At 38.1% G+C, this 25,684-nt stretch overlaps 1 long non-coding RNA gene across 10 annotated transcripts in view; it reads right to left on the reverse strand.

Moving 5' to 3' along the window:
* Positions 1–25,451, reverse strand: part of LOC118448337 (uncharacterized) — a 38,804-nt gene extending 13,353 nt beyond the window's left edge. For 2 of the 10 annotated variants that reach the window (XR_014983358.1, XR_014983355.1), the window contains exons 1-7: positions 24,139–24,412; positions 21,357–22,214; positions 20,185–21,038; positions 13,816–14,194; positions 7,763–8,080; positions 3,136–3,346; positions 2,506–3,050 (exon numbers count right to left, since the gene is read on the reverse strand). This is a non-coding gene — a long non-coding RNA (uncharacterized LOC118448337). Of the gene's footprint in view, positions 1–2,505; positions 3,051–3,135; positions 3,347–3,773; positions 4,333–4,395; positions 4,581–4,742; positions 5,026–7,762; positions 8,081–12,703; positions 12,827–13,323; positions 13,625–13,815; positions 14,195–20,184; positions 21,039–21,356; positions 22,215–24,138; positions 24,413–25,061 lie in introns of those variants that run through there. The other 8 variants (XR_014983359.1, XR_014983356.1, XR_014983360.1 and 5 more) reach the window with 8 other exon arrangements.
* Between the last annotated feature and the right edge of the window lie 233 nt (positions 25,452–25,684).

A 25,684-nucleotide genomic window follows, 5' to 3' on the forward strand; every position in this document is an offset into this window, starting at 1 on the left:
AGAGAGAGAGAGAGAGAGAGAGAGAGAGAGAGAGAGAGAGAGAGAGAGAGAGAGCGAAAAAAATAGCAAAACAAAACGAAAAAAAGTACGCATTTTTTCGTAACGAAATAAGACACGCCGCCAAAATGTCTTTTATCATTCCTCTTCTACCTTAAATACTTATTTTTCGTTCATTTTTATTTTGAAACACATCGAGGCGAAAGGCTTAAAGTAAAGCAAGATCAAGAAGGATCCGAGAGAACCGTGCTTTGTCGTTTAATACTTTTTATCTTCTAATCTCTCCTCGATCAAAAGGAATGTCAGAGATATCTCAAATCAGGTGGATGCCTTTAGCTTACCAATGCATAATGCATACCTTGCTCTCCCGTATAGTCCATTTAAAAAACTTTCCAAAGTACTGACTTGCTCTGCCTTTAAACTCAACACTAAAACTCAGCCTCGATTCCGGTAAAAACGAGCTAATAAAAACAATGACCTTCGTCAAAAGAAAAGAAAAGAAAAGAAAAGAAAATAATGAGAAAGAAAAGGCAAGAAAAAAAGAAAATAAATTAATGGATAAAGCGAATTACATAAATATTTTTATATACCTGCATAGGAACTCTATATACGTAAAATTGTTTAGAATTAAACGACGATGTACTTGTAAAATTTTTACTATCGATATGCTTTAACTCTTTCGTTGTTACCTAGACGTAATTCTTCTCTTTTATTTCCGCATAAGACTCATTAAGCCTTCCGCCTCGGCGTCCCGCCGATTTACTTGTGTTTCTCGACGTCTAATAAGGATCATATATCGCGTAGGCGACCTCCTACGTGCCTCCTCTCTTTCTCTCTCTCTCTCTCTCTCTCTCTCTCTCTCTCTCTCTCTCTCTCTCTCTTTCTCTCTCTCTCCTCCTCTCTCGTTCTCTCTCTTTCTCATCCGCAAATAGACGAGACGTTCGAATAATACGCGCGTCGTGTCAAAACGTGGTGCTTATTGTTACCAGCTCTACGTGACAGCAAACATACTAAACTACTATGTATAATAATAATTTTCCTATCATTACATATATATATATATATATATATACTTTTTATATACATATGTATATCTATATAAATAGAAAAATAGTTTATATTCCTATTATCCAATCATCCACAAAATTTCAATGAGATATTCATACATCAATTATTTCCTCTAACAAATTTGAAATATAACTATCATTCTTTATCGAGCAATCGATAACGACTGACAGTACCAATTGAGTTTACGTTACAAAATCGTCTTGTGAACTATTTCGCTTTCTCTCTCTCTCTCTCTCTCTCTCTCTCTCTTTTAAATGGACCACCTACGCGAAAGCATGCTCGAGTGTATCGTTAAGGTTGGCAGCTTTTTCTCCGTTTTAGGCGAGGATCTAGATAATTCATGATTAATTAGATATTATAAGCATTATTGATGGGAAACAGCAGGATCGAGACGAAATTCTAAAAGAGATGGGGAAAGAGGAGGGACGGGGGGAGAAGAGAGAAAGAAAGAGAGAGAGAGAGAGAGTGAGAGAGAAAAAAAAGAATGAAAGAACGAATGAACGAATGGACGTACGAAGGAAGAAAGAAACGAGCAAGTGAACGAACGAACGAACGAACGAATGAACGAACGAACGAACGAACGAACGAACGAACGAACGAACGAACAAACGGACGAACGGACGGACGGACGAGCGTCACGGAGATCGGATCAGAGAACGGTAGGTGGTCCATCGAGCCTCTCCAGCATCCACTTCTCTCCATGGAGGAGAGGAGCTCTGGCATCTCCTTCGGCTCCCGAGATCTCTCTTTCTTTCCTTCGTGGTTCTGTGTCCGTACCGACTAGCTTCGTCGACTGACTTCCCTTCCTCTCTTCTTCTCCTCCTCCTCTTCTTCTTCTTCTTCTTCTTCTTCTTCTTCCTCTTCTTCTTCTTCTACTTCTTCTTCTTCTTCTTCTTCTTCTTCTCTTCCTTGCTTCACAACCTCCTTGCTCTCCCATCCTCTGACATCTCTCGAGACGCGCAAGAGCTACACGCGGAATCTCTTCTCTACCTTCCTTTCCCCCCTTTCTCTCTCTCTCTCTCTCTCTCTCTCCCCTCTCTCTTTCTCTCTTTCCTTCGTATCCCAACCAGAAAACTTTCAAAGTAATCGACGTATGTACACGAGAATAAGAAAAAGAAAAAAAAAAGAAGAAGAAACCGTATCACGATCTTATTGTCATATCACGATAGAAATCTTATCAATACAATTACGAAGAGAATTGATCTAAATATTCTTACATTAGATACATTTATATGATTTATTCTATTTAAAGGATAAATTTATTTAATAAGAAATGCGAAAATCGTTTTAACCTGATGACTTTGAAATAAACGCCTATATATACGTACGTGATGGGAAATAAAAAAGAAATGAAGGACAAAAAAGACAGGAAAGGAAAAGAAAAGAAAAGAAAAATACGGGGCACAGAAAGGTTAAGAACCACTGCGGTATACTACATACACCATCTGCAGAAACGATCCAGAGGCAGCGAGAAGGAGACGACGATCGTTCGCGAGCGACGATCGCATCTCGAAGCAAGATCTCTTTCTTTTCCTCTCTTCTTTACCAAGCTCCTTGGTCCTTCTCCATCACCTTCTCCATCGACCACTACCATCAACTCTACTCGCAGTCTCTTACTATCGAGGATCGTACAACGCGTTTCCCTCGCGACTTTTTTCAACGTCGATACGTATGTATGTTCGCGTGGACCTTTTCTCAGTTTGCACAGCTTCTTCTCCCACCCATTCTCCTCGTCCCTTCTCTGCCGATCGAGTTTGACCCTGCGGGTCGTTACCTCCTCGATCGGGCAGCACGGTGGGCCCTTGACGAGACGAGGCCGCCCCTGACTGTCCTGACGCACAATATACGTCATCCTCCAATGTCTCTCTTATCCTTACAGACATTTATCAAAATTAATCAATAAACTCTTTTACAATTACCGATACTTTCCATTTTTAATCTTTTTCATTTTAACGAGTTCGATTTTGTTTTATCAAGTTTGTTAACTGAAAATTATAACAAAATTATTAGAGAAATATTATGGTACGAATGATTTGACCGATCGTATGATCGTTCTGAAATTGTTCTTACGTTGTTCTTGCTTTGTTGTTGTCGTTGTTGTTTTCTCTTTTTTTTTTCTAAATACATCCTCGATTGAGAAAAACGAGCTCTCGTCGTATAAAGAACACTTTTACTCTTGTCGTTATTGTTGTTGTTATTCTCAATAAGAAGAAGAGATTTCAATAGCGAATAGAAACGGCAATAAGTCCGGATGTGGTTGTGGCCATTGATCGACAGCTCCCTAGAAAATGAGTTATATATCAAATAAAAGAAACGATGGAGGATCGATCAAATTATATTATTTTCAAAATGCATATTTTCTTGTTGATGGTTTTTAACAAATAATACACCGTGTTATGCAGTGAGAAACGATATTGGCATTTGATGAGAATATAACTTTGTCGTTTTATTTCACTTGACTTTTATTAAACTTGAAAAGAATAATCTATCCATAAATATGTGCTTCTCACTGTTACTCGCGCGAAAGATATATGGATATATATATATATATCGGAATCTTCGGCTCGTGACAACGAGATGTCGATCGAACAGGTCCTTTTCTCCAGTCGCGATTCAAAACGAAAAAAAAAAAAAAAAGAAAAAAAAACTAGCCGTAGCCAGTGCGTTAATCTCATGAATAAATGTATCAGTATGAAATCGTCGATGACCTCGTATAGCGATCCGAACGTCGCATTGGGATTTGATTGGGGAAAGTCAAGCTTTTCCAGGTCTCGAAGAGGTTGGTAATGTAGTATTATCTTTAGAAAACCAGTCGAAGAGAATTTTCCCGACTCGAAGGAATCTGCAACGTCGTCATCTTCGTTCGCGATCATTGAAATAAGAAAAGGAGGATCGAGGATCGATAATATCCCGGCGGCCATATCCTCGACCCGCTTAATAGAGACTCGCGAACAAGCTCGATAACAATCGTCCCTAAGAACCGTTGCGTCAGCGAACCATTAACACATCTCCGTCTCTATCTCTCTCTCTCTCCCTCTCTCTCATAAGCTTAGAAACTATCTCTACCTTTATATCTATCTTTGTCACTTCGGTCTTTCTCTAGTTTTATTCTATTCTACTCGCGAAGAGATTCTCGAATGGAACGTTCGTTAACGATCCAAACCGAACGACTCGATTCGAAACGGATGAAATCGTCGTAACACGAACGGGTCGCGCACGCACGCCGTGTAAATTATCTTACAAAGCGTCAGTAACAACGACAAAAGCACCGGCCTGTAATTTCGGTAGCAAGGGGACCCCATCGTAGAGTCGGAAGCACTCCCAGCTTACACGATTATTTATTCTATTCGTTCTCTTCTTCGTCTTCTTCTTCTTCTTCTGTATCCTTTTCTTCTTTTTCTTCACCCTCACAAAAGGATCCTCCCACTCGATTAGTACGTCAGTTTTTCCTTTTCTTCTATATCCTCGCGGTATATGATCATTTTTTTGCCCTTTACCTTTGATAAAAATGAATACTGGAATTTCAATAAATCATAATTGCCAATACTGCGGAAAAATAACGCACATAGCAATAAATGATAATACGATTAACATAGTACAACTGAAAGCTTCATCTCTCGTTCGAACGTTTACAGGATTGTTAAAGATTGATCATGAATTTTTTTCGTTTGTCTAACCTTCAGTCAAAAACGCATTTTCGATAAGTAACTGATCGTATCGTTTCGTTGATTAATGAAATTAATTTAAACTAAATTAAAACAGATTCACGTTAACTATGTCCGATCGTATAAATGCTACGTAATAATAGAACGTTAAAAATTTTTGTTCGACAATTTCGAAGATTATCTTCGAGTATGACTTATCCTACGATCATCCTTCCAGGCTCTCTCAATACTGTTCTCTTATTTCAATACGTCCATTGAATAAATATCTAAAAGGTTACCTTAATACGCGAGAAAGGTATATGTAAATAAATAAAGACGTACGTATATACGCGCACACATATACGTGATACGTTCGTAGGTAGAAATAACGAAAGCGTTCAACTTTTGACAAGACATACAACTCGTTATATCCGACGTTGTGCAAACTCTCGGTCTTAATTAATGACCGTAAGTTTGAAAAGATTTTTAATCTTAAGGGAACCAAGAAGGCGGAGACTGTAAGGCCGTCGGACCTTTTTCAAAAGCTAGTTAAACCCGTGTCGGATAAGTCGTTGGTGTCGCGACGTTTGTGGCGTAAGGCTTTGGTGATGATCGTGGTGGTGGTGGTGGTGGTAGTAGTCGAGAGACTCGTTAAGATTTTCGTGACTATGATACATTTCCAGATTCCACGTTATCTTGCGTCGAGCGATGTCCTCGCTGCCATCAAGAGCCTTGATTTACATCGTTATTATTATTAATTACAGCGCAGCCTCGTAAAGGATGAGCACTTAAAATTTTTCATCGTCGATGAATACGAACGTGTGCTTGTGAATACAACGTTTTATACGATACATACATACTTGGATATGTTTCTATGTGAATGTGCGCACGCGCGCACACAAACACACACACACACACACACACACACAGACATTCTAAAGTACACGATCAACTGGTGTAAGAGTACGTACATACGACCGCGATGCGGTCGCTAAGGACAGTGGCGTAGCCGTGGATCTCTACTGGGAAGCCGTGACATCTGACTCCAAAAGATACAAAAGGGATGGGCGTCTGGGTAGCGAGAATGAAAAAGAGTAAAATAAAACGGCCGTAACGATCTGTTAGTCTACACGAATAAAGCGTATAAGGCTCTGAGAGATCGAGGGGCCGCTTACACAAAAGCGAAATACAAAATAACTGTTAAACGTTGATAAATTTTCGAAATGGTTCCCTTGCGATGATGGTAACGCGATGCTGGAAGCTCGATTATCCAAAGAAAACCTTGCTTATACTTGAAGAAACTTCAACAATGTATTACGCTAGATAAGTAGTAACATAAATCGTATTATCAAACGAGTCAAGGATCGAAAATTATTACATCCTCCTTTTCATTCCTTTGTAATAATTTTTAAGTTCTACTTGCATATTACTCGCAACAATACGATATATTTATGTACAACGATCTTTTTTTATTACATTCCCCGAGATAATCAACATTATAATATAAAATTTCATTTACACGAACGATATTTTCCCATCCGATCGTTATAAAAAAATTAACAAGTTTTCTATGGGAAAGGAGACAAATCTCCAAGAGAATTCGCGATTACCACAGGGTCAACCACGAGCTTATCCCAAAAGAAAATAATCGATAATACTGTCGTTATAACAGAAGGCAGTATCATTTATAATGTATTTAAGAATCCAGATGTCGGTTGCTTCTTGAATCCTGTTAGCCAAGGATCTCTTCTGTGGATGCTGCGTAGCGATTACCCCTTCCATCTCTTTTTCCTTTTCTTTTTCTCTCTCTCTCTCTCTCTCTCTCTCTTTCTCTTCTTCCCTTCTTCTCGCTATCCATCAACCGATCGTACCTCAGTATCTCGACTACGCTACTGACGAAGAAACTCTCTCTCTTTCTTTCTCTCTCTCTCTCACTCTCTCTTTCTCTTCCTCTCTTACACCGTCTCTCCTCGTTTTCCACGTGGATAGGCATGAGCATGAATCATCTCGTAGGTGCCTGCGCGTTCACACTCGTCGAAGGACGTAAAGGTGGCCAGGAGGTCGATGATGTTGCCGCTCGAAGTATCGTCAAGCTGGAGACAAGTTCTCTTTGAGTTCTCTCATTAAACGAGCGTGCGTTTCTTTTGTCGTCGTGATCGTGGATATAAAGTTGCCACTTCGAAATCTAAGAGGAAAGGAGAAGGAAAGAAAAAAAGAAAAAAAAAAGAAAATAAACAGAAAACGTAAAGGAGAAAACGAAGGAGAAAGAAAAGGAAATAGAAAAGAGAGAGAGAGAGAGAGAGAGAGAGAGGGGGAAAAATCGATCACTACCATTACCATCGAACCTATCATACGATATCGAAAAAGATCGAGAAAATGCTAGGTTAGGCGGAGAGTGGGGCGACGGGAAAAAAAGAATTTGTCACGGAATTCAAATCGTAATAATAAATTCTTTTTTCTATTCTTTGCCCATTGATATTTCTATCTTTCTCTTTCCATATCGTATTTTGAAAGACGAACGAATCGATCGTTATTCGCCGGGATTGGTGCTCGGTATCGTTATTGGCAGACCGTTGATTGTGAGAGGAGACTGCGAGAAGAGAAAATAGAAGCGAGTGAGAACAAAGAGCGTGGAGAGGAAGAAAAGATGAGGGTAAAGAGAAAGAGAGAGAGAGAGAGAGAGAGAGAGAAAAAGAGAGAGAGGAAACGGAGGAGGGTCACGCCTGTCGGCACGAGCTCCTTCGAAGCGCGGATACTTCACGCAGGACTCGTAATTACCCATCGATCGATACGCTCTACTCACGATCTCCTTCGAAACTTCTTCGTCTTCTTCATCTCGAAGAAGTTTTTTCTCCAATTTTCTATCCCTTCTCTTTTCTCCCTTTCATTCTCTCTCTCTCTCTCTCTCTCTCTCTCTCTCTCTCTCTTTCTTTCTCTCTTTCTCTCTCTCTCTTTCTCTCTTTCTCTTCCTTTCTCAAGATCAAGCATCTCTCTTACCTTCGTCGATGCCAACGTGACTTCACGGACGTGTCCATGCTCGCGAGTTTATATACCTTGTGTGTCTCGACGAAGCTTCGCGTTCGTTTGTGGTAATTACAGCGAGTGCGTTGAACCTGCAGACAAGAGGTTCGATGTGTGGTCCAACGGAGATCCTGCGCCGGCAGGTTCCTCTCTTATAATTCGTGGCGGACCCTGATCGGTGAGATAAGCTCGCTGTCTCAAAACGAATTTTTGACTATCGAGCCTTTCGTTCTTTTTAACCAATGCGTTCTTCCCCTCCTAATCGCATCATGGTAGAGTTTAAAAGCGTCAAACGATGATCAAATATTTCTTTATCCTTTTGTTCATCGAATATTTCTTCCATAATCTTTCTTAAAATTAAAACAAAAATATTCGTATATTTAATAACATTATTAACGATATCTACGATAAGAATAAGAAAGAGAAAAAAATGTTTTAATCCGATTTAATCCATCGATACATATATATATATATATATATACATATCATTGATTTTCAAAGATCGATACGATCGATACGATCGATCTTTGAAAATCTTGAAACGTAAAAGAGAACCACTGCTACGACGATATTACACACACTCTGGACTAACGTCCATGGATCGTTAATGAGGCGACGATTAGATCGAGACGATATCAAAGGATCCAAAAGGATTCGCGAGGCATCGCGGTGACGAATCGTGAGACACGAACCGACCGAGCTCTCTTGGATTTCTTTCCATTCGATATAGGAGATATCGTCGTTCATCTGAGATTTTCTGACGTGACTCAAATCCTTAAGGCATTAAACTTTCCAAGAAAAGAAAGATGAAGAGGGAGCAGCGTGCCAATGAAAAAATAATTCTCTGCAATAATGTTGTTAATTTTTCGCCTATATGCACATCTCAGAAATATATATACATATGGATGCGTTTCTACACACGTACATATGAGCAACGTACAAATATATACATATATACATATATACATACATACATACATACATACATATATACACAGATAGATAGATGCTACCGTAGACTGAAAGGAATCCATGAAAGACGTGGCAGTGCTTTTCGTCGACGCCACGTCGATTCGATTTCGAGGGCAAGTCGATGCTTGAGAGAGTCGAAGATCGCTCCTCGAACTAACGGAACTTCCTGCCGGTCGGTACTTGGTAAGCGTTCTCTCTCTATCTCTCTCTCTCTTTCTCTCTCTCTCAACGATCTCTCGTCAAGTAATTGGCGTCGTAAAGAACGGCGTGCGAAAAGCCTCGCAAAGCGCGCACTTATTTACAAAACACCGATCACCGACACGGAAAGTTGCTCATAAAATCGGCGTAACAAAGATCGTACACACTCTACTATGTAAGAGTGAGAGAGAGAGAGAGAGAGAGAGAGAGAGAGAGAGAGAGAGAGAGAGAGAGAGAGAGAGAGAGAGAGAGAGAAAGAGAAATGAATAGATGGATGGACGGATATATCTATAGATAGATAGATAAAGAGAGACGGAAAATATGAGGAGCTGATGGTGGAATCAATTTAAAAATTGTACAAATTATTGAAAAATTTTATCACGCGGGATTAATTATTATTAATTATAATTTCTCCTTTAATTTCTTCAGAGACTAATGACGAACGAAATGCGACGATTATTAACAGCAATTACTTGAACCCGGAGCCATCTAATGATTTGCCAAGTTATCTCGCAAATTTTATTCGACGATAAACCTTTTATCTTACCGATCGTCTTGTTCCTTGGATTCCCCGGGTACAACGTATGTATGAAGATATAAAACCGTGAGAAACCTCTACGAAATTTAATAAAATGTAACTTTTAACGAACTCTTTTTAACGAACGAAACGGACAAGTTCGTTTCGCTCTGACGGTTAAATAAAGACGTTTTCATATGATACAGAATAAACGAGAGTGAAGATCACGAAAGGCGGGAAGAACATTTCAAATCTTTAAGAGGCTTTAGTGAACCTTCTTATAAGCATATCTTCGTATGTACATACATACGTACGTAAGTACATACATATATATGTACGTACATGCATACATACATACGTATATATATTACGTACTATAATGTCGCGCAAGGATAATTAAAAGCACGAGTTATTCCCTCGTCGCAAATTTTGTCCTACTTGCATCTTGCCAGAATATACCTGCAAATTAAGGAGAGATAAAGAGAGATAGAAACAAAGAAAAAGGGAGAAAACGCTTCTGTAGCAGCGGATATCTTGCAATGTCTCTCGTCGCGCGTTCCAACTCCTATCTCTGTCTTCTCCGATCTCCGTTCCTACTTATTTCCTTCGTTCCTCACCGCCAAAACTCTTTATCTCTCTTTCCTTGGCATCGCTTGTAAGCCAAAATACACGAACAACTCGATCGTATTAAAATAATCAATCCAATTTGAACGTTATCTCACATCTCTTATCACGCATACAAAAGGAAAACTCCTTTATTCGCGATATTTTTTTTGTATGTCCAACAAATACCAATTTCCGAGAATACAAATTTCCTTCGAAGACCTTTTCTTACTTATCTTATTTCATCGAGCAAATTGATTTTCCAAATTATCACATTTCTATATAAAAATTTAATTAAATTTTTTTCCAACAGCTGCATATATAACATCGTGTACGTTTAAACGAATATATTCATGAAAATCATTAAATTTTTTGTAACGCCCAATAGATGAAATATTTACAAAAATAGAATACAGTTTATAACGGGTTAAATGATCATAAGGAATATCCGTGAAAGAGATCGAAAGAAAGAGATCCGTAGGCAAGCGCATCAGTGGTCCCTATCTCAGTTGGCCTATACCTTGGTACAACCATCTCATACACATATATACCTACACCTATACCTACATCAACCTGTACCCTACCTGGCTGTCTACCCTCACTATATTCAGTCTGCCGACCGACGAACGTTGCGCCGTATCTGCGCTAGAATCGTAAAGGCACGAGTTTTACGAGCCGTTCCGTGAAATTAATACACGTGTCTCGCATTCTCTCGAATTCGGTGCCGATTATGCGTACAACCAAGGCACGACAACGAGTGGTCTGGGGGACCAAAAAAGAAGGAAAAAGAAAAAGAAAAAAGAACCTTTTTCTTACTCTTTTTCATCATCTCCATCTCTTTCTCTTCTTTTCCTTTTACCATCTCTGTTTCTTTTTCGAATGGTGAAGAAGGGATGGGTGTGTGTGTGTGTGTGTGTGTGTGTGTAGGGCGGGAGGAGGAGTCTAGGGGTAGGGGGACCCGGCCTTCCGTTTCTTCGACCTTTTATTCATTTTCCAGTTTCGGGTTTCTCTACCCTAAGACGTCGGAGGAGAGTCCGTCCAGTTCGTCGAAAGATAGGCTAATTAATCGAGCCGGGAAACGCAGGAACGTCCGCTCATTAACGGGGAGTGGAATAAAACGCGATAGTGTCGTGTAATGAGCCACGTCTACCCTTCGCATTGTTCAAGACCAATCGCGTCGCAGGAAAGGTTAAAGGGCGAACAGTGTCGTTGAACAGAGAATGCGAGAGGCTTCCTCCGTAATGAGGACGAACTGAGACCAGAAAAGAGTATTTTAAAAGCGAAACTGTATCAGTCTACACGATACAATACGTATTTTACAAATGGTCTGTCCTAACGATAAATTTTCAACCAAAATGAATGATGAAAATTTGAAAGAATAAATATTACATATTAAATGGATATTTAAAATATAATATCGATATAATGTGAAAATATAAAATATTAATTATCGTCCATCATAAATCTAAACATCTAATACTAATTCGTAACCCATTCCATGAGTTTCTCTTTTCCTATCGATGTACTATCGGTTCCTAACCAACATCGATCGTTTCTAACGAAGAAAGCGATTCTACACGAACCGAAAGGAAGATCAAAAGATAGAAAGAGAGACGTTGCTGTTCGTCCGAACTCTTTGTTAATCTTTCCGATCGATGATTTTGTAACGAGGGCGATCGTAGGCGTGACCCCGCCGATCGATATCCGTAATTGTCCGTTCGAGACAGAGAACGTTCCAATGGTTGTTGCAACTTTTCTACCAAGAAAGACAGAAAGAGAGAACTGGTCGCGAACGGACGAAGAAATTGATTTAGGTCTGTAATTTCTTTTTTTTTTCTTTTTTTTTTTTTTTTTTTGTTTTTTTTGTGCTTTTTTTTTCTTTTTTAAGGGCTCGATACAACAGATTTCTCACGAGATAAGAATACTGTATAAAAAGCAAGATTTAAAATTACGTTATGAAAGAAAAAGACAGAGAGAGAGAGAGAGAGATAAGGACCTTGCAAATAATTGCAAAATATAGATCATAGATCAGAAATGTAGCCAACTTTTCTATTCACTATGTGTATGGTAATTATGACATAAAGGCAAATAAATAAAAAAGATAAATGAAAATTACTTAGAAATCGGTTAGTAAAATAACAAAGTATCGACGTCGATCATCTGAAATATGAGTAACCACGACAACGCGTGTAATTTTCGCAAAGATCTTCGAAGGTAAGTAACCGTAAAGGTAAAGGCGTTGGTTATGGCTACGGCGAACACACATGAACGACGACAATCACTGAGAATTTCGAAACGCGTACTAAGAATCGCATTCTCGTACAATGGTGCGACGTGTCCCAGAGGATGTTAAGTACCCACACAATTTCCACGAAGAAATTAACACGGTTGGTGTAACGAGACTGCATTTAAAACGTAATAGATGTGCTGATCCACGAATGAAGAACTAAAAATCTTAAAATTTTATATCTTTCCACGAATAAAATAGAAAATAATAAATATCAATTTTCTCACCTTTTCAAACGTTCAATACACTATATTCTTTCATACGAAAATAATTTCCTATTACTTTTTCCTGGAATTGATGAAAAAAAGGAAAAATAAAAAAAAAAATAAAAACAATAAAAAAGAAAGAAAAAAAGTTAATAATAATCGTACAATTAATAATCCACTTTTGCCTTACGTAAGTAAATAGACGAAATTCTCTTGGGCATTACGTCGATGATACACCATCTGTAGATATTGTCTAAAAATCGACAAAAAAAAAAAAAAGGAGAAGAAGAGAAAAGGAAAAAGAAAAAAGAATAAGAAGAAAATAGATCAATAAGAATATAATGACGCAAGAGAAAGAGAGAAGGCTGATTCGGACGAAATGCGTGCGAGTCTATTCGAGGTTACCGAGATCCTATCTGGCCTCCACCCGCTGGGTCACCATGATGTATCGATCTTGTACGTCCCTGGGTAGTCTCAACCCCAGGCTTGTTCGCCACACCATCCATCGCTACTCACGAGACCCGCAGCTTCGCTTGATTTCATACGTGAGTCGATGAAACATGAATACCTTTAACGCCACCTCGCTCTACTCGTAGGATCACGCGGCAAAGAGACCGATAATATACATACGTAGAGCTTCGTGCAGACTCGTAAAAAGAACAAATAAAAATTAAAAAAAAACAAAAAAACGATGAATGAAAAGAAAAAAAAAAGAAAAAAGACAGAGATAAAGAGAACGAGAGAGAGAGAGAGAGAGAGAGAGAGAGAGAGAGAGAAACACGCTTCTATCTAAATGGATTATATTCGCACTTAAGTACTCGCTTAGACGGTAGAACTGGTTCCGATATTGCGCCAAGTTGCCAAGCGTAGATTCCGATCGTGCGAAAGTCTTTTCAATACGGGCGAGAAGAACACGAGATGGTAGTACCAAGGTACGGACTGACAATAAGATTTATCCTTAGAACTGTTCCCTCGTATACTGTGCAAGTCGATTGGTACTATCGTAGAATAATAATATAGACTGGTATCGACATTGAATCAAGCTAAAAAGATATTTCATTGTTGTACCGATCGAATAACAACAGCTTACATATCATTACAAGGTGGTCCAGTATTCTCAAAGCACGTGAGTCGGCGTGACACGACGAATTTGTCACGCGTTAGGTCACGCTACGTGCTCGCTCACTCTTTATATATATATATATATATATATATATATATATATATATATATCTATCTCATACTCTTTTTACCTTTTTCTACCATGTCGCTTTATCTTCCTCTCTCTTTCTTATTTCTTACCTGCTCTCCTGTAGGTGCTACTTGCGCGCATCGCAACAACTCGGAGCAATAAATTTCTGAGACGAAAAGCAGGGAGTCACATAGCCGCCATCGTCGTCGTCGTCGTCGTCGTCGTCGTCATCGGTGTCATAATCGTTCTTTCTACGACATTACTGCTTGGCGCCTCTTCTTCTATCTCGTAACGAGCAACGAGTACGAATACGAAAAAGAATTCTATACGCCCGTAGCATTATGTATCCTTATTACGGTCTTACGCGATTTGCATGCCACTTGATATTCTTTTCCATCTAAGAAGATTCTAGCTTGTATCTTGGGAATCGTTGAACAGATCAGTACGACGTCTTCCTCGAGTTAAAGAAACCATGTAGAAACTGACCACCTGGAAATTAACGATGATAAATTAGTTTCAGTCCTTCTTAATAATATATTATTTGATCTAAGAATGATGGCCCCTCACTCTCATTCCAATCGCGATATTCGTTTTCACGGAATGATCATCGCCGGATTAATTTCAAAGCATGTCCGACGAATTACCCTTCCCTATATAAATTCTCTCGGCAAACGTCAAAGCAATAGCTCAGAAAATCGTCACGCTTTGACTTACGACACGGTGTATATACGTCGAAGTAGGAAATCGTTTCTAGATCGTGTCGTGTTTCTTTCCTTTTTATTTTCTTTTTCTTTTTCTTTCTTTTTTCTTTTTATCTTTCTTTGATATAGCGTTAACGGAAGTCCAGCTCGTGCCGTGAGACCGGAATCGTCCACTTGGAATTTCAGTTGGTCGCATTGATGTTGTTAGGTCGCTCAAGAAAAAGGGAGGGAGAGAGAGAGAGAGAGAAAGAAAAAGAGAGAGAGAGAGAGAGAGATAGGAAAAGAGAGACGAAGGCGAGAACGTCCTGTTGGTTGTATGGCGAGAAATCGTAATGTCTTAGAAGAAAAGACTATGAGAGGTAGAGAAGAAAAGTGAAACGGAGAGAGAAAGATAGGAGGAACTAAGAGGCACAAGGCACGAGCAAGGGCATGCGCGAATCCGCGTCTAATCATGAATTTAACGCTTTTTATAGTGTCGTCAGGATTCTTTTGTCGATGGATCATTTTCCCACAGCTACTACTATGGGGGCCACCGTGAATGAAACCTGAACGCTGTCGATGCTTTTAACCCATCAACCGAGTTTTATATGTTCGAGATCGATTTTGATATATACATATATATCTATCTTTTTATATATACTTTTATACATACACGTACACACACGCACACACACACACACATATATATATATATATATATACATATATACCTATTTATAATGTACAAAAATAAAAATTTTTTTTTTCGATTTAAATCAAGACGTATAACGTCTCTAACGAAGAAAAGCAAGTTCGTATGAAAGGCAACGCATCGAGTACGCCTTCTTCATCGATAGTGTACGACTCCTTGATTGCCACGCGTCGAAACGCTATCGTGAATCAATCATTCTTCTTTATTTTTTACGAGGCGTTTATTGTAACGCAAGGCGGCGCCCTATACTACCGGTAGTGAAAGAGATCTCTTCGATCGATTGATCGGTTATTAAATACGCATGGCCCATCGAACATCGTATATGTACCTTGTAATTATCACCATCATTCTTATTATACCGCTTGATACCCATTCGTTACTACCTTCGTATAACATGTAATTAGAAGAAATATTTGTTACCCGTATCGCTTCACAATGCGAGATCCAATCAATGAATCGATCATCTACAGTTAAAAACAAATCCAAATTTATTAATTTCAATGATCTTTAGCATCGTTCTTCTTTCGGTGAATAAAATTTTCTTCCTGAGATATGATGTGGCCTACGATTAATATTATTATATACAGCATTTAATATCAATTTGATTATAAGTCTAATAGCAAGCAATTATTAGAAAGTATATATGTATATATTTAATTCGTTAACGTAGAAAAAAAAAAGTTACTTGTGCCTGCATTAATGTTACAATATCTATTAATTTAAAAGAAGAAATTAGCAAGAAAGTGATTCGCGAGAAAGCTGTTTCTGAAGAGAACTTTTTATGATGACCGTGTGAATGTATGTTACAGATTCAATAAGTACTTCGATTACTGTCTCACGTTTCCTTCACGCTCCTTTCATTAACGGATTAAATATAGAGAAAATCAGACATTCTACGGGCACATCGATAATACTCATTTTATCCGTGAAGGTATCGTAATCGAATACGGTGTTAGTGGACCGTCGGTTGTGTAACACATAAAACGGGGCGCACAAAAGACGATGCTATCGGGGTTGGAGGAGGTTCCGCGTAATCTATCCAATTATCGTTCGATCAGAGCCGTATCCTTCAATGTCCAGGGCCCCTCGACTTTACCAAGAACAGTACCTTCGAACGAATGGATCGTGGTCGTTTTCGTGCACAAAAAAAAAAAGAAAAAAAAAGAGAAAGCAAAAAGGAACATAATCTCTCCGGTCAATATCGGCGCTGTTCTATACAATAAAAGTTTATTTTCCTTTTTTTTCTCCCCCCTTGGTATCATCACTCGTCCGTGAAAGAGCAAACAACAAGTAAGATATTTAATTAGTTATTCGAATTAATTAATGATTTGAAAAAATACTCCCGGAAACTAAGCTCGTAGGAGATTTAACAAATTCTATAGTTTGAAGTACAAGTTTCCGGTATCTAGATTGCTTAAGCGTAACGAGAATCTCTAGATGTGAAAGTGAGAAAAAGAAGAAGAGTAGGAATAGTGGTAGTAAAGATGGAGCGAGCAAAGAAGAACCGGGTTAGGTGAAACACAAAAGTAAGAAGAAGAAGAAGAAGAAGAAGAAGAAGAAGAAGAAGAAGTAGAAGAGAAGGGAGGTAAAAATGTTTGAAGAAAAAGAAGAAGAAGGGAGAAGAGAGGCAAAGGGAAAGAGAAAAGAGGGAGTGGACCGCGGCGAGGTCGCGACCCGTAAGCCCGCAGGGCCCCAGTGAAAGGCCCAACGGCGATCCGCATCCGCGGGGGCCTACGACGTAGACCCGAAGTCGAGCCGAACGAGCGAGCGAGAGCGTAGCAAGTAAAACCGAGACGGACGGATGGAAGAAACGAACGAACGAACGAACGAACGAACGAACGAACGAACGGACGAGGGCCTCAGTGAGGAGGCATCGTGAGTCGTTTCTTAAGATCGCCTTCTTCTTGGCGGGCCCACTGCCATTATGGCGCACTTAAAGTGGCAATCGTGTGGAAGGCAGCACCGACGCGCAATATAGCCAAGAGTTGCGCAACCTAAGCTTGACCCCACCCTAAGGTCCAACCGTGGACGCTCTCTACGCCATGGCAAACGTAATCGTGACACGGCACTATACTTCGCTACTGACGGAATCCTCCTGCTCTTTCCATAAGACTTACATTATCAAAGAAAGACTCTGTTCCCAACTTAAAACAAGATCAATGAACAAAGATAAATGTATACATAACAAAGTTAAACCTATGTGTGTGTGTGTCCGTATATATATATACAAATATATATATACAGAGGACGACTTTTTTTAAATTAAGATACCTAAATATCTTGAAAATAATTCAGTCTAATCGTTTCATACATTTTTAAATATGTAATTAGCAAATATAATCAATAAAAGGCACGATGACTTTCGTTATTGTGAAACTGAAAAGGACATTTTTTTAGTTAGAATTACTTAGAAATTTATAAAAAGATTTTTTTTTTTTTTTTTTTTTTTTTTTTTGTAAATTAGAACAACATGACTGATATATTATAGGAAGTACGAAGATCATATGCAAATATAATCATAATGCACGCGTGACCGTAACGCACCCATTTTCATAATTTAAATACATCTAATTATTTACGTAAGTCGATAAGCTAATGAGTATAGCGAGAAGCAAACGAGAAACTTGTTGATTATTATTATTTATAGTGCATAAATACGAGTTATATAACGGTAGGCACATCTGATCTCTATAAAGGTATATATTATAGATATATACGCGAGACGATTAAAAGTGAATTAACAACCGACTACCGAAGGATCGAGTATGTGAAGAAATTTAAATATCATTTTCATATCTTTCACGAATGATTTGAAAACTCAAATGCGATAGGGATCGGTCGTTTAACATTAAATTATTACAATATAGATATATAATACGTACATACATAGATAAAACGTACTATAGTATATTTGCGATATCAGTTAACAGACATTTTAAACATCGAGTATCGAAGAGTAAGTAAGCGTCCGAGAACTTTCAACCGAAAGTAACTTAGGACACGTTCGAGCGTGTTCCAACATTATAGTTTCTCTAATGGAGAGAAGATTTCTGCGTTGTCCGAGAGGTAGGTATTCGCGAGGTTCGAAGCGCGTTGCTTCTCGAAGATAGTCCGTCGTATCCCTTACGACTGCTTTCAGTCTTCTCTAAAGTGTTTTAGAACTCTGTAGAAGTGGGTGCTCTCAGCCGTTTTCTCTCAAGCAAACTACCTTGTTCTTCTTCTTCTTCTTCTTCTTCTTCCTCCTCTTCCTCCTCCTCCTCCTCCTCTTCTTTTTTTTTCTCCTTTCTTATTCTGTTACCACGATAAAAGCAAGAAAGAAGTCGATGCGCGTGCGCGCGCGAGCGCACGAGTCGCATCTAACCCGGTTCTCGAAGATTCATCCAGGTTGTCTCGCACCGTGTGGCTCTTATGGTTTCTGCTAACGACCTTTCCCCCGATAGCTTACGCGATTTAATAGTCGAGTACGCGAGGGAGCGCTCGAACGCGTACCACCGTATCTTCGTGTTAAACCTATGTGAATATAAAAGCGTGTGTGTATATATATATATACACATATATATATATATATATATATATATATATATTATGTATGTATGTACGTATATAAGAGATATAATACACAAGTCTCAGCGATTCTAGAATCCTACACGAGAGAGAAAGAAATAGAGAGAGAGAGAGAGAGAGAGAGAGAGAGAGAGAGAGAGAAAGAGAAAGAGAGAGCAAGCGCCCACAAAGATCGGACGATCGGGCAAGGGGAAAGTTATGTGCGATCCTCGAGCCTTCGCGCAAAACGCGTCTTCTCTCGATATCTCTCTCTTTTTCTCTCTCTCTCTCTCTCTCTCTCTCTCTCTCTTTCTCCACCATGGAGCCGGTTTCTGCATTCTAAATATACTTGTTGCCCGTTTAAATCTTTCCCGGTGATTTCGTACAGTGGTCTCTCCTCAGTTTCTTTCTTTCTCTCTCTCTCTCTCTCTCTCTCTCTTTCTTCCTCTTCTACTAAATTCGTCATTTTATTTAAATTTTTATTCATTAAATGTTTTTCTCTATTCACTCTGTTTAAACTTGTTGCGTATAAGTTTTCTTTTTTTTTCTCTCTCTCTCTCTTATCACCATTACGCATCAAGCTCAGGTAGCAGAATAATTTCATTCTCTTTTTATTTCTTCCTGTATTCTAACTCTGAAACTTCCCAGATCACTTTCCAAGTGCATCAGGATAACTATGACTAGTCCATGATCTTTAAAATCCTTTGTTATGTGTAATCCTATCTTGGATTAGCTGCCAAAGAGCATAGTCATCATACCAATATCGCATTAATGCGAGAAAAATTATGCGTACGATCATTCCTCGAAAGCTCATATATCCCGCATTACCAGAGCTGATCTCTTCTTAATGACTCCTTTTCGATTTAGCGTCGGAAATCCTCGCAACTCGCTCAACACTTCTGTCGTCGCCGCTGTTAAATAACGATCGCTGTTCCCGACACTGATCCTTCTCATTCTTTCTCTTTCTCTCTCTCTCTTTCTCTCTTTCTCGATAGTTATTTTCGAAGTAAGCAAAAGTAAGCAGGCGTTACGCGAAACAAAATGAAAAACGTCGCTCTGCGAAGGAAGTTCTCCGAAGCAATTGAAATAAACGACGAAATTTACCAAGCGACTTCTTAAAACGTTCGAGGATTTAGCGAGTGTCTTTGCTTGCTAAAATATTCTCACGTCTACCTACGGCACTTTACTGCTTCTACAAAATGTACAGCGGCAATGATCTCGTGACGACGATTATCCTTCGTCTTCTTTAACGCGAGAATTAAATTAAAAAAAAAAAAAAGAAAATTTTTAACATTTTAAAAGGTTTCAATGAGATATTCTTACACGATAGAAAACATTGAACTAAAGATTTAATTTATGGCACGAAAAATTATCAATACTCATTGGTCTCTCCGGTTGAAAGAGGATAGAGACCTTGAAACGCACAGTCGTCGTTTATTTTACAAGTAATACCCTTTGACGATTCCAACGAAAGCGATTGTTACGTTCAGGTTAACCATCGTTAAAAACCATCGTAAAATAAATGTCAACTCTAACGCAATTACCTGGCCATGTTTAACTGCAAGCTGAGCTGTCGTCAAAGATGAACAACGACGAGTCATTAATTCTCTTAAGTTCTGACACATCGAAATAAGCACCTGAAACTATTATTCTCTTTTGTCGGTTCACACTTTTAAGAAACACGTAATATACAAAGAAGCGTACATTTGTTTATATATAATCAATAACACTTTCATATAGATATGTAAAAATATGATAAAATTGGCAACGTAATATGGTCATTGTTCTTTCTCAGATTATATCAAATGACAATGTGGAACCACAGAATTCCCTAACGGAACATATGCACCACGGTTAATTCTATTAAGGAAGACTCGATACGCGCATCAATCTTGCACTAATAACGTGCCGGGACAATTTACTTTGTCTCAGCCATCTGCCGTGTATTAAGCCCATATATAGTTACGGTTTCTGTCTCGAGGCAAAGAGAAATCATACTCTCTACTCTTTGATAACCGTATATCCCAGGAAAATACTATCTCTCCACGCAATCACGATGCATCCGTGGTCCGATGCATGGCCTCTGCGGATCAAAGTACACCGCTTCGGGTACAATTAACCGTACCGGAGGTGAATACAAATACTATTTGCCAGAGCCATCTTCATCGCTTTGTAATTAGTACACCTACCTACACATCGTCGTAGTTTCTTTCTCTCTCTCTCTCTCTCTCTCTCTCTCTCTCTTCATGTTTAATAAGAAAGAAGCTTCGTTCGTGAATATGATGATAGATTTTGGTACCCACGCGATTTCTTCGACTTTTTAAAACTGTCCATCGTCATTTATTCTGCCGATATCCCTGACGTCATTCGTGAATATCTTACAACGCACTTTGGACCACTGTAACCAAATTAAAAATCTATTTATGTAATGTAATTATTATTACTTTTTACAGTATTATGTCTATAGTCAAATTCATATTTAGACTGAATTTATTAATCATGAATCATTTTTATCGTAACTCGTGACTCATTGAAAGGAACGACCTTTAAAATCAACAAAGCCATTTTAATAAATTCTATTACAAGAAAGCTTTCCTTTCTTCGTGACCTTTCTTCGCAATAACTAATGTCCGCTATAAGTATACATATTGATAACAGTAGTCAGCGTTAAATACAAAAATCTTAATACAAAAAAAAGAAAGGAAAGATTGCTTACCGTGTATGTTTACCAATCGTCTAGCTATAACGTCATTAAGAACAGGAACGTTAAAGAGATAGACATAAACTCATCGTCTAGCGAAACAATCAACCAAGCCACCTATGGCTTCCATCATGTTCTAGACATGCACGAGAACAAATTAGGATCCACCGGTTACTTGACAAATTTCGTCTAGCGCTGCGGGAGAGCACCTTCTAATATCCTTCCTTTACTCTCTCTCTCTCTCTCTCTCTCTCTCTCTTTCTATCCCTCTTATTCTTCGTCCTCCTTTCTCTCCCATCCTCCGCATATCCCTCTTTCGTTTCTACTGTCATAGAACTCAGTTGGCCGCGCGTAATCGCCGCCGGCCATCCTTAGGTATTCCTCGCACGAACACTCGAACCTTTCGATACGAGCCATGTTCTATTCTCGTAGGCTCTACTTTACCTGTGCTTCACTCGTGTATATGTATATACGTATGTGTGTGTGTATGTGTGTGTGTGTGTGTTCCTGTGCGCGCGCATCGGCAAGGAACGTTTGTACTGGAGCGTGCAATACATATCAGCTTGATAGGTGGTAGGACGAAGGAGGATGAGGCCTTCCTCGGTGAAGAAGAAGGTACCGCTATCGCCCTCTGACCTCTCGAGGCAAGCGAACGAGGCCTCCTTCCTTCATGGGCACCGGTAATTTTGCCTTCGGTCCTGGCTTCCTGGTGCTACCCAGATCTAGATCATCGAAAATCCCAAGACGAGTGCACCTTTCTTTCGTTTGCGTTACGGGGCTAATACCGATCCCCATCATCCTCTATACTTTTTTCTTCTCTCGTGGATTCCACTTCGAACACTTGCGAACGATGTTACTACATCGAACGAATCCCTAGAAAACGAAATCCTTATCTACATTATTGAACTTTGTTTAACCGTGGGAAAGAAGATCCATATGACGTAGAAGAAAACGATATATCTAGTTAACATTATTAATGTAATAATTATTTTAACAGAAGAATTCATTGAAATTATCCAAATTGTAATAAATAAATTTAAGTTAAATAATTTATTACTATTATCGAAATTGTAATAAATACGATTTGAAGTCTAATACACAATGGCGGATAACTGATCTAGTAAAATAATGTCATTGGACGTTTCTAGTCACATGCACGATCCATAAGACTTCTCCAACGTCTTAGAACTGGCATACATACTTATATATATATATATATATACGAAAGGATATGGGCTTGACACGTTCAGGAATCTACGTACATGTACAGATTGGATTTAGGTCGTACATATGTACATACGTCGAGAAATGATCATTCACGTAAATAGAGAAGCACCGTCGTTTCTTCCACGTGTTCGTGCATCTATGTATATAGTATATAACTTCATACTAGATTCGGTGGATGCTTTCGATACTACTTCGAAGTCTTTAGATAAAGGTAACTGTTTTCGTTATATCGAAGTAACGGTCGTCTAGTCTAGCAAGGAGAATCGTTGACGAACATGCAAAAGCATTAACTATACGATAAGATGAAAAATTGCCATGACCTACTGTGAAACAGGTGAGAGAGAGATATCTCACCGAATTTCTCCTTTTTTTAATATCTTTTTCTACTGACAGTTATCATAACGTACGGTAAACTTGATGATGCCTTACGTAAAACCTAAGATAATAATAATAATAATAATAATAATAATAATAATAATAATAATAATAATAATAATAATAATAATAATAATAATATTGTGAGAATCGAAGATTAATAAAATTTCCGATAGTAATAAATCGTATTAAACAAACGAGACGTTTCGCAACAACAAAAAAGTTGTTCGATTAATCCTTATAGCTTTTTTGTTCGTACGAACAGTAGTATGTACGATCCTGAATGTTTTAGGATTAATCAATTACTCTCGCGAGTAACAACTTACAACATCAATACAAAAAAGAAATCTTCTTAGCTTCCGTTCTCACGATTAAAACACAGTGAGAGCCTTCATCGATCCTTAAAAAAAAGAAGATAAAAAGAGGAAGAGAAAAAAGAGAGAGAGAGAGAGAGAGAGAGAGAGAGAAAAAAAAATGAAACAAAAATAAAATTGTATAAGGACGAATGAGAGAAACAATCGTCGACGTTATAAATCATATCTATATATGTATATGTATGTATGTATATATATATATATATATATATGTATAGTAAGATCACTGATGATTCTTAATTATGTAAGTAAAATGTTTTCTCAGTAATAAGATGCAGATGTATGATAAACGAAACTTCAATTAAAACAGTTTCTTAAGAAATATTAATCACAATAATATCCTCGAAAGTGTTATCAAAGTAAAATAAAATAGTATAAATAAATACACATACATGAACACACACAATGTCTTAGGCAACGTTCTAACCTCTTAACATATTTTTCTTAACAACTCTTGTTTCGATCTAATATCCATCATTGGAATAAAGAAACTAGAGAGAAAGAAAAAAAAAATTAAGAAAGAAAAAGAAAGAGAGAGAGAGAGAGAGAGAGAGAGTGAGAGCAAACGATTGTGGAAGAATACGTTTAATCGTTAATCGCCAATTACGCAGGACGTCCCGCTTCCAAAACTCTCAGAAGCATTTTAACGAGCCGTTGTGTCGCCCAGCAAGGAATTTAACTTCGTCTCATCCTTCGAGTAGCTTCCACCGATGGGCCCCACGACGAGAGCACCCACAACGGTGTTCGCGATACCCTTCCTCTCTCTTTCTCTCTCTCATTCTCTCTTTCTTTCATTCTCATGTGTTCCTCGTTTCTCTTACTTTAGTCCACCTTCTTTTCACCGTATCCGATATAAGGAACGTGTGTGCGTGCGCTGCACCCCGTACCAATTAGCGCATACTTCGGCTCTTGGTGTTCGGGACCCCAGCATGGTCCCGACAAAAGGTGCTCTCTCTCAGGACCCAACGACGACGACGACGACGACGACTAAGACTACGACGAGGCACGGTCCGTTTTCAAGGTGACTTTTCTTGGCATATTTAACCCTTCGAACGTTAAGTCACAGTGCCGGAGAGTGAGTTTTTTGGACCCGGATCTTCTTCCTCTCTCTCTCTCTCTCTCTCTCTCTCTCTCTCTCTCTCTCTCTCTCTCTCTCTCTCTCTCTCTCTCTCTCTCTCTCTCTCTTTTTTCTTTTTCTCCTTTTATCCCTTTCTCACATCGTAATCGTTATTTTCTTCCAGGTCGAACTAAATGAAAGTGAATTAATCTAAAATACGTATAATTACATAACATATTACAATTCAAAACGAAACTTTCGATCAATTCTATCCTCTAAATTATTGGATTATTATGACGATTCATTTGGATGAGTTATTTATAACCACGTTAAGTGAATGATTAAATACGTTTATCTTTTCGCGTAGGTACGACGTACGATTTACGTATTAATATTAATTCAATGTATTCTGATATCACGTAGGCCGATTATTAATTTATAATTAGTAGATACATTAGAATATCTCTTACTATGAATAAACGAGTTTTAATATATGAATGATCTTCACGCTTATTCTCTAAGACTCGATTAAAAATATATATATGAAGAGACACGAATAATAATTACATACAAGCTCCGTACATTCTCCTTCTCCTTCCTCATCGTTCCATACAACGAAATCGATTCAATATTCTTCTTACTTTGGAATATATAATACATATGTAAATAATATAAATGAATACTTACTTTCTTGCTTTTTGCTTTGCGACATTGACCTTGTTCACTCATTCAGAATATTTATTAATGCCGATTAATTGTATATTCATTACTCGACGACCGATCTATTTGCATACGCCAACGAACACTTTTTATATTAATAACGTATTTATACAATGTCGTTCGTTAACCAATAGGAAATAACTTCGTCTTTATTATACGCCCCCGTGATTGGTCAACGAAAGCCGGAAGTAATTATTAACTTATAACGTTTTTTATACGATATGTATTTATAAGATATCGATTGTCGGCCAATAAGAAATAACTTCGTCATTATTATACGCCTTTGTGATTGGTCAACGTATGTACGTCAGAAATAATCGTTGGCTCGATTGGTTCTATAATTTTTTTTTCTTCTTTCCGATTTATCCTGAAATAAAATTATAATATTAATTAACTTTTGCTATTATTAATATAATTAATTTAATTGAAAATCTATCTCATTTATATACAATTGAAATATTTGATATTAATTATATGTAACTTTCAATTAGACGAGTTTTCAATTGATATAAATGTTCATATTAATATAACGGTAAATTGATAAAGAATCAATCTTCGGACATAATGATTAATTTCTAAAAAAGAAAATA

The sequence above is a fragment of the Vespa mandarinia genome, chromosome 20 (genome assembly GCF_050613455.1).
Source record: "Vespa mandarinia isolate Hongniang chromosome 20, ASM5061345v1, whole genome shotgun sequence".
Taxonomy (NCBI): Eukaryota; Metazoa; Arthropoda; class Insecta; order Hymenoptera; family Vespidae; genus Vespa; species Vespa mandarinia.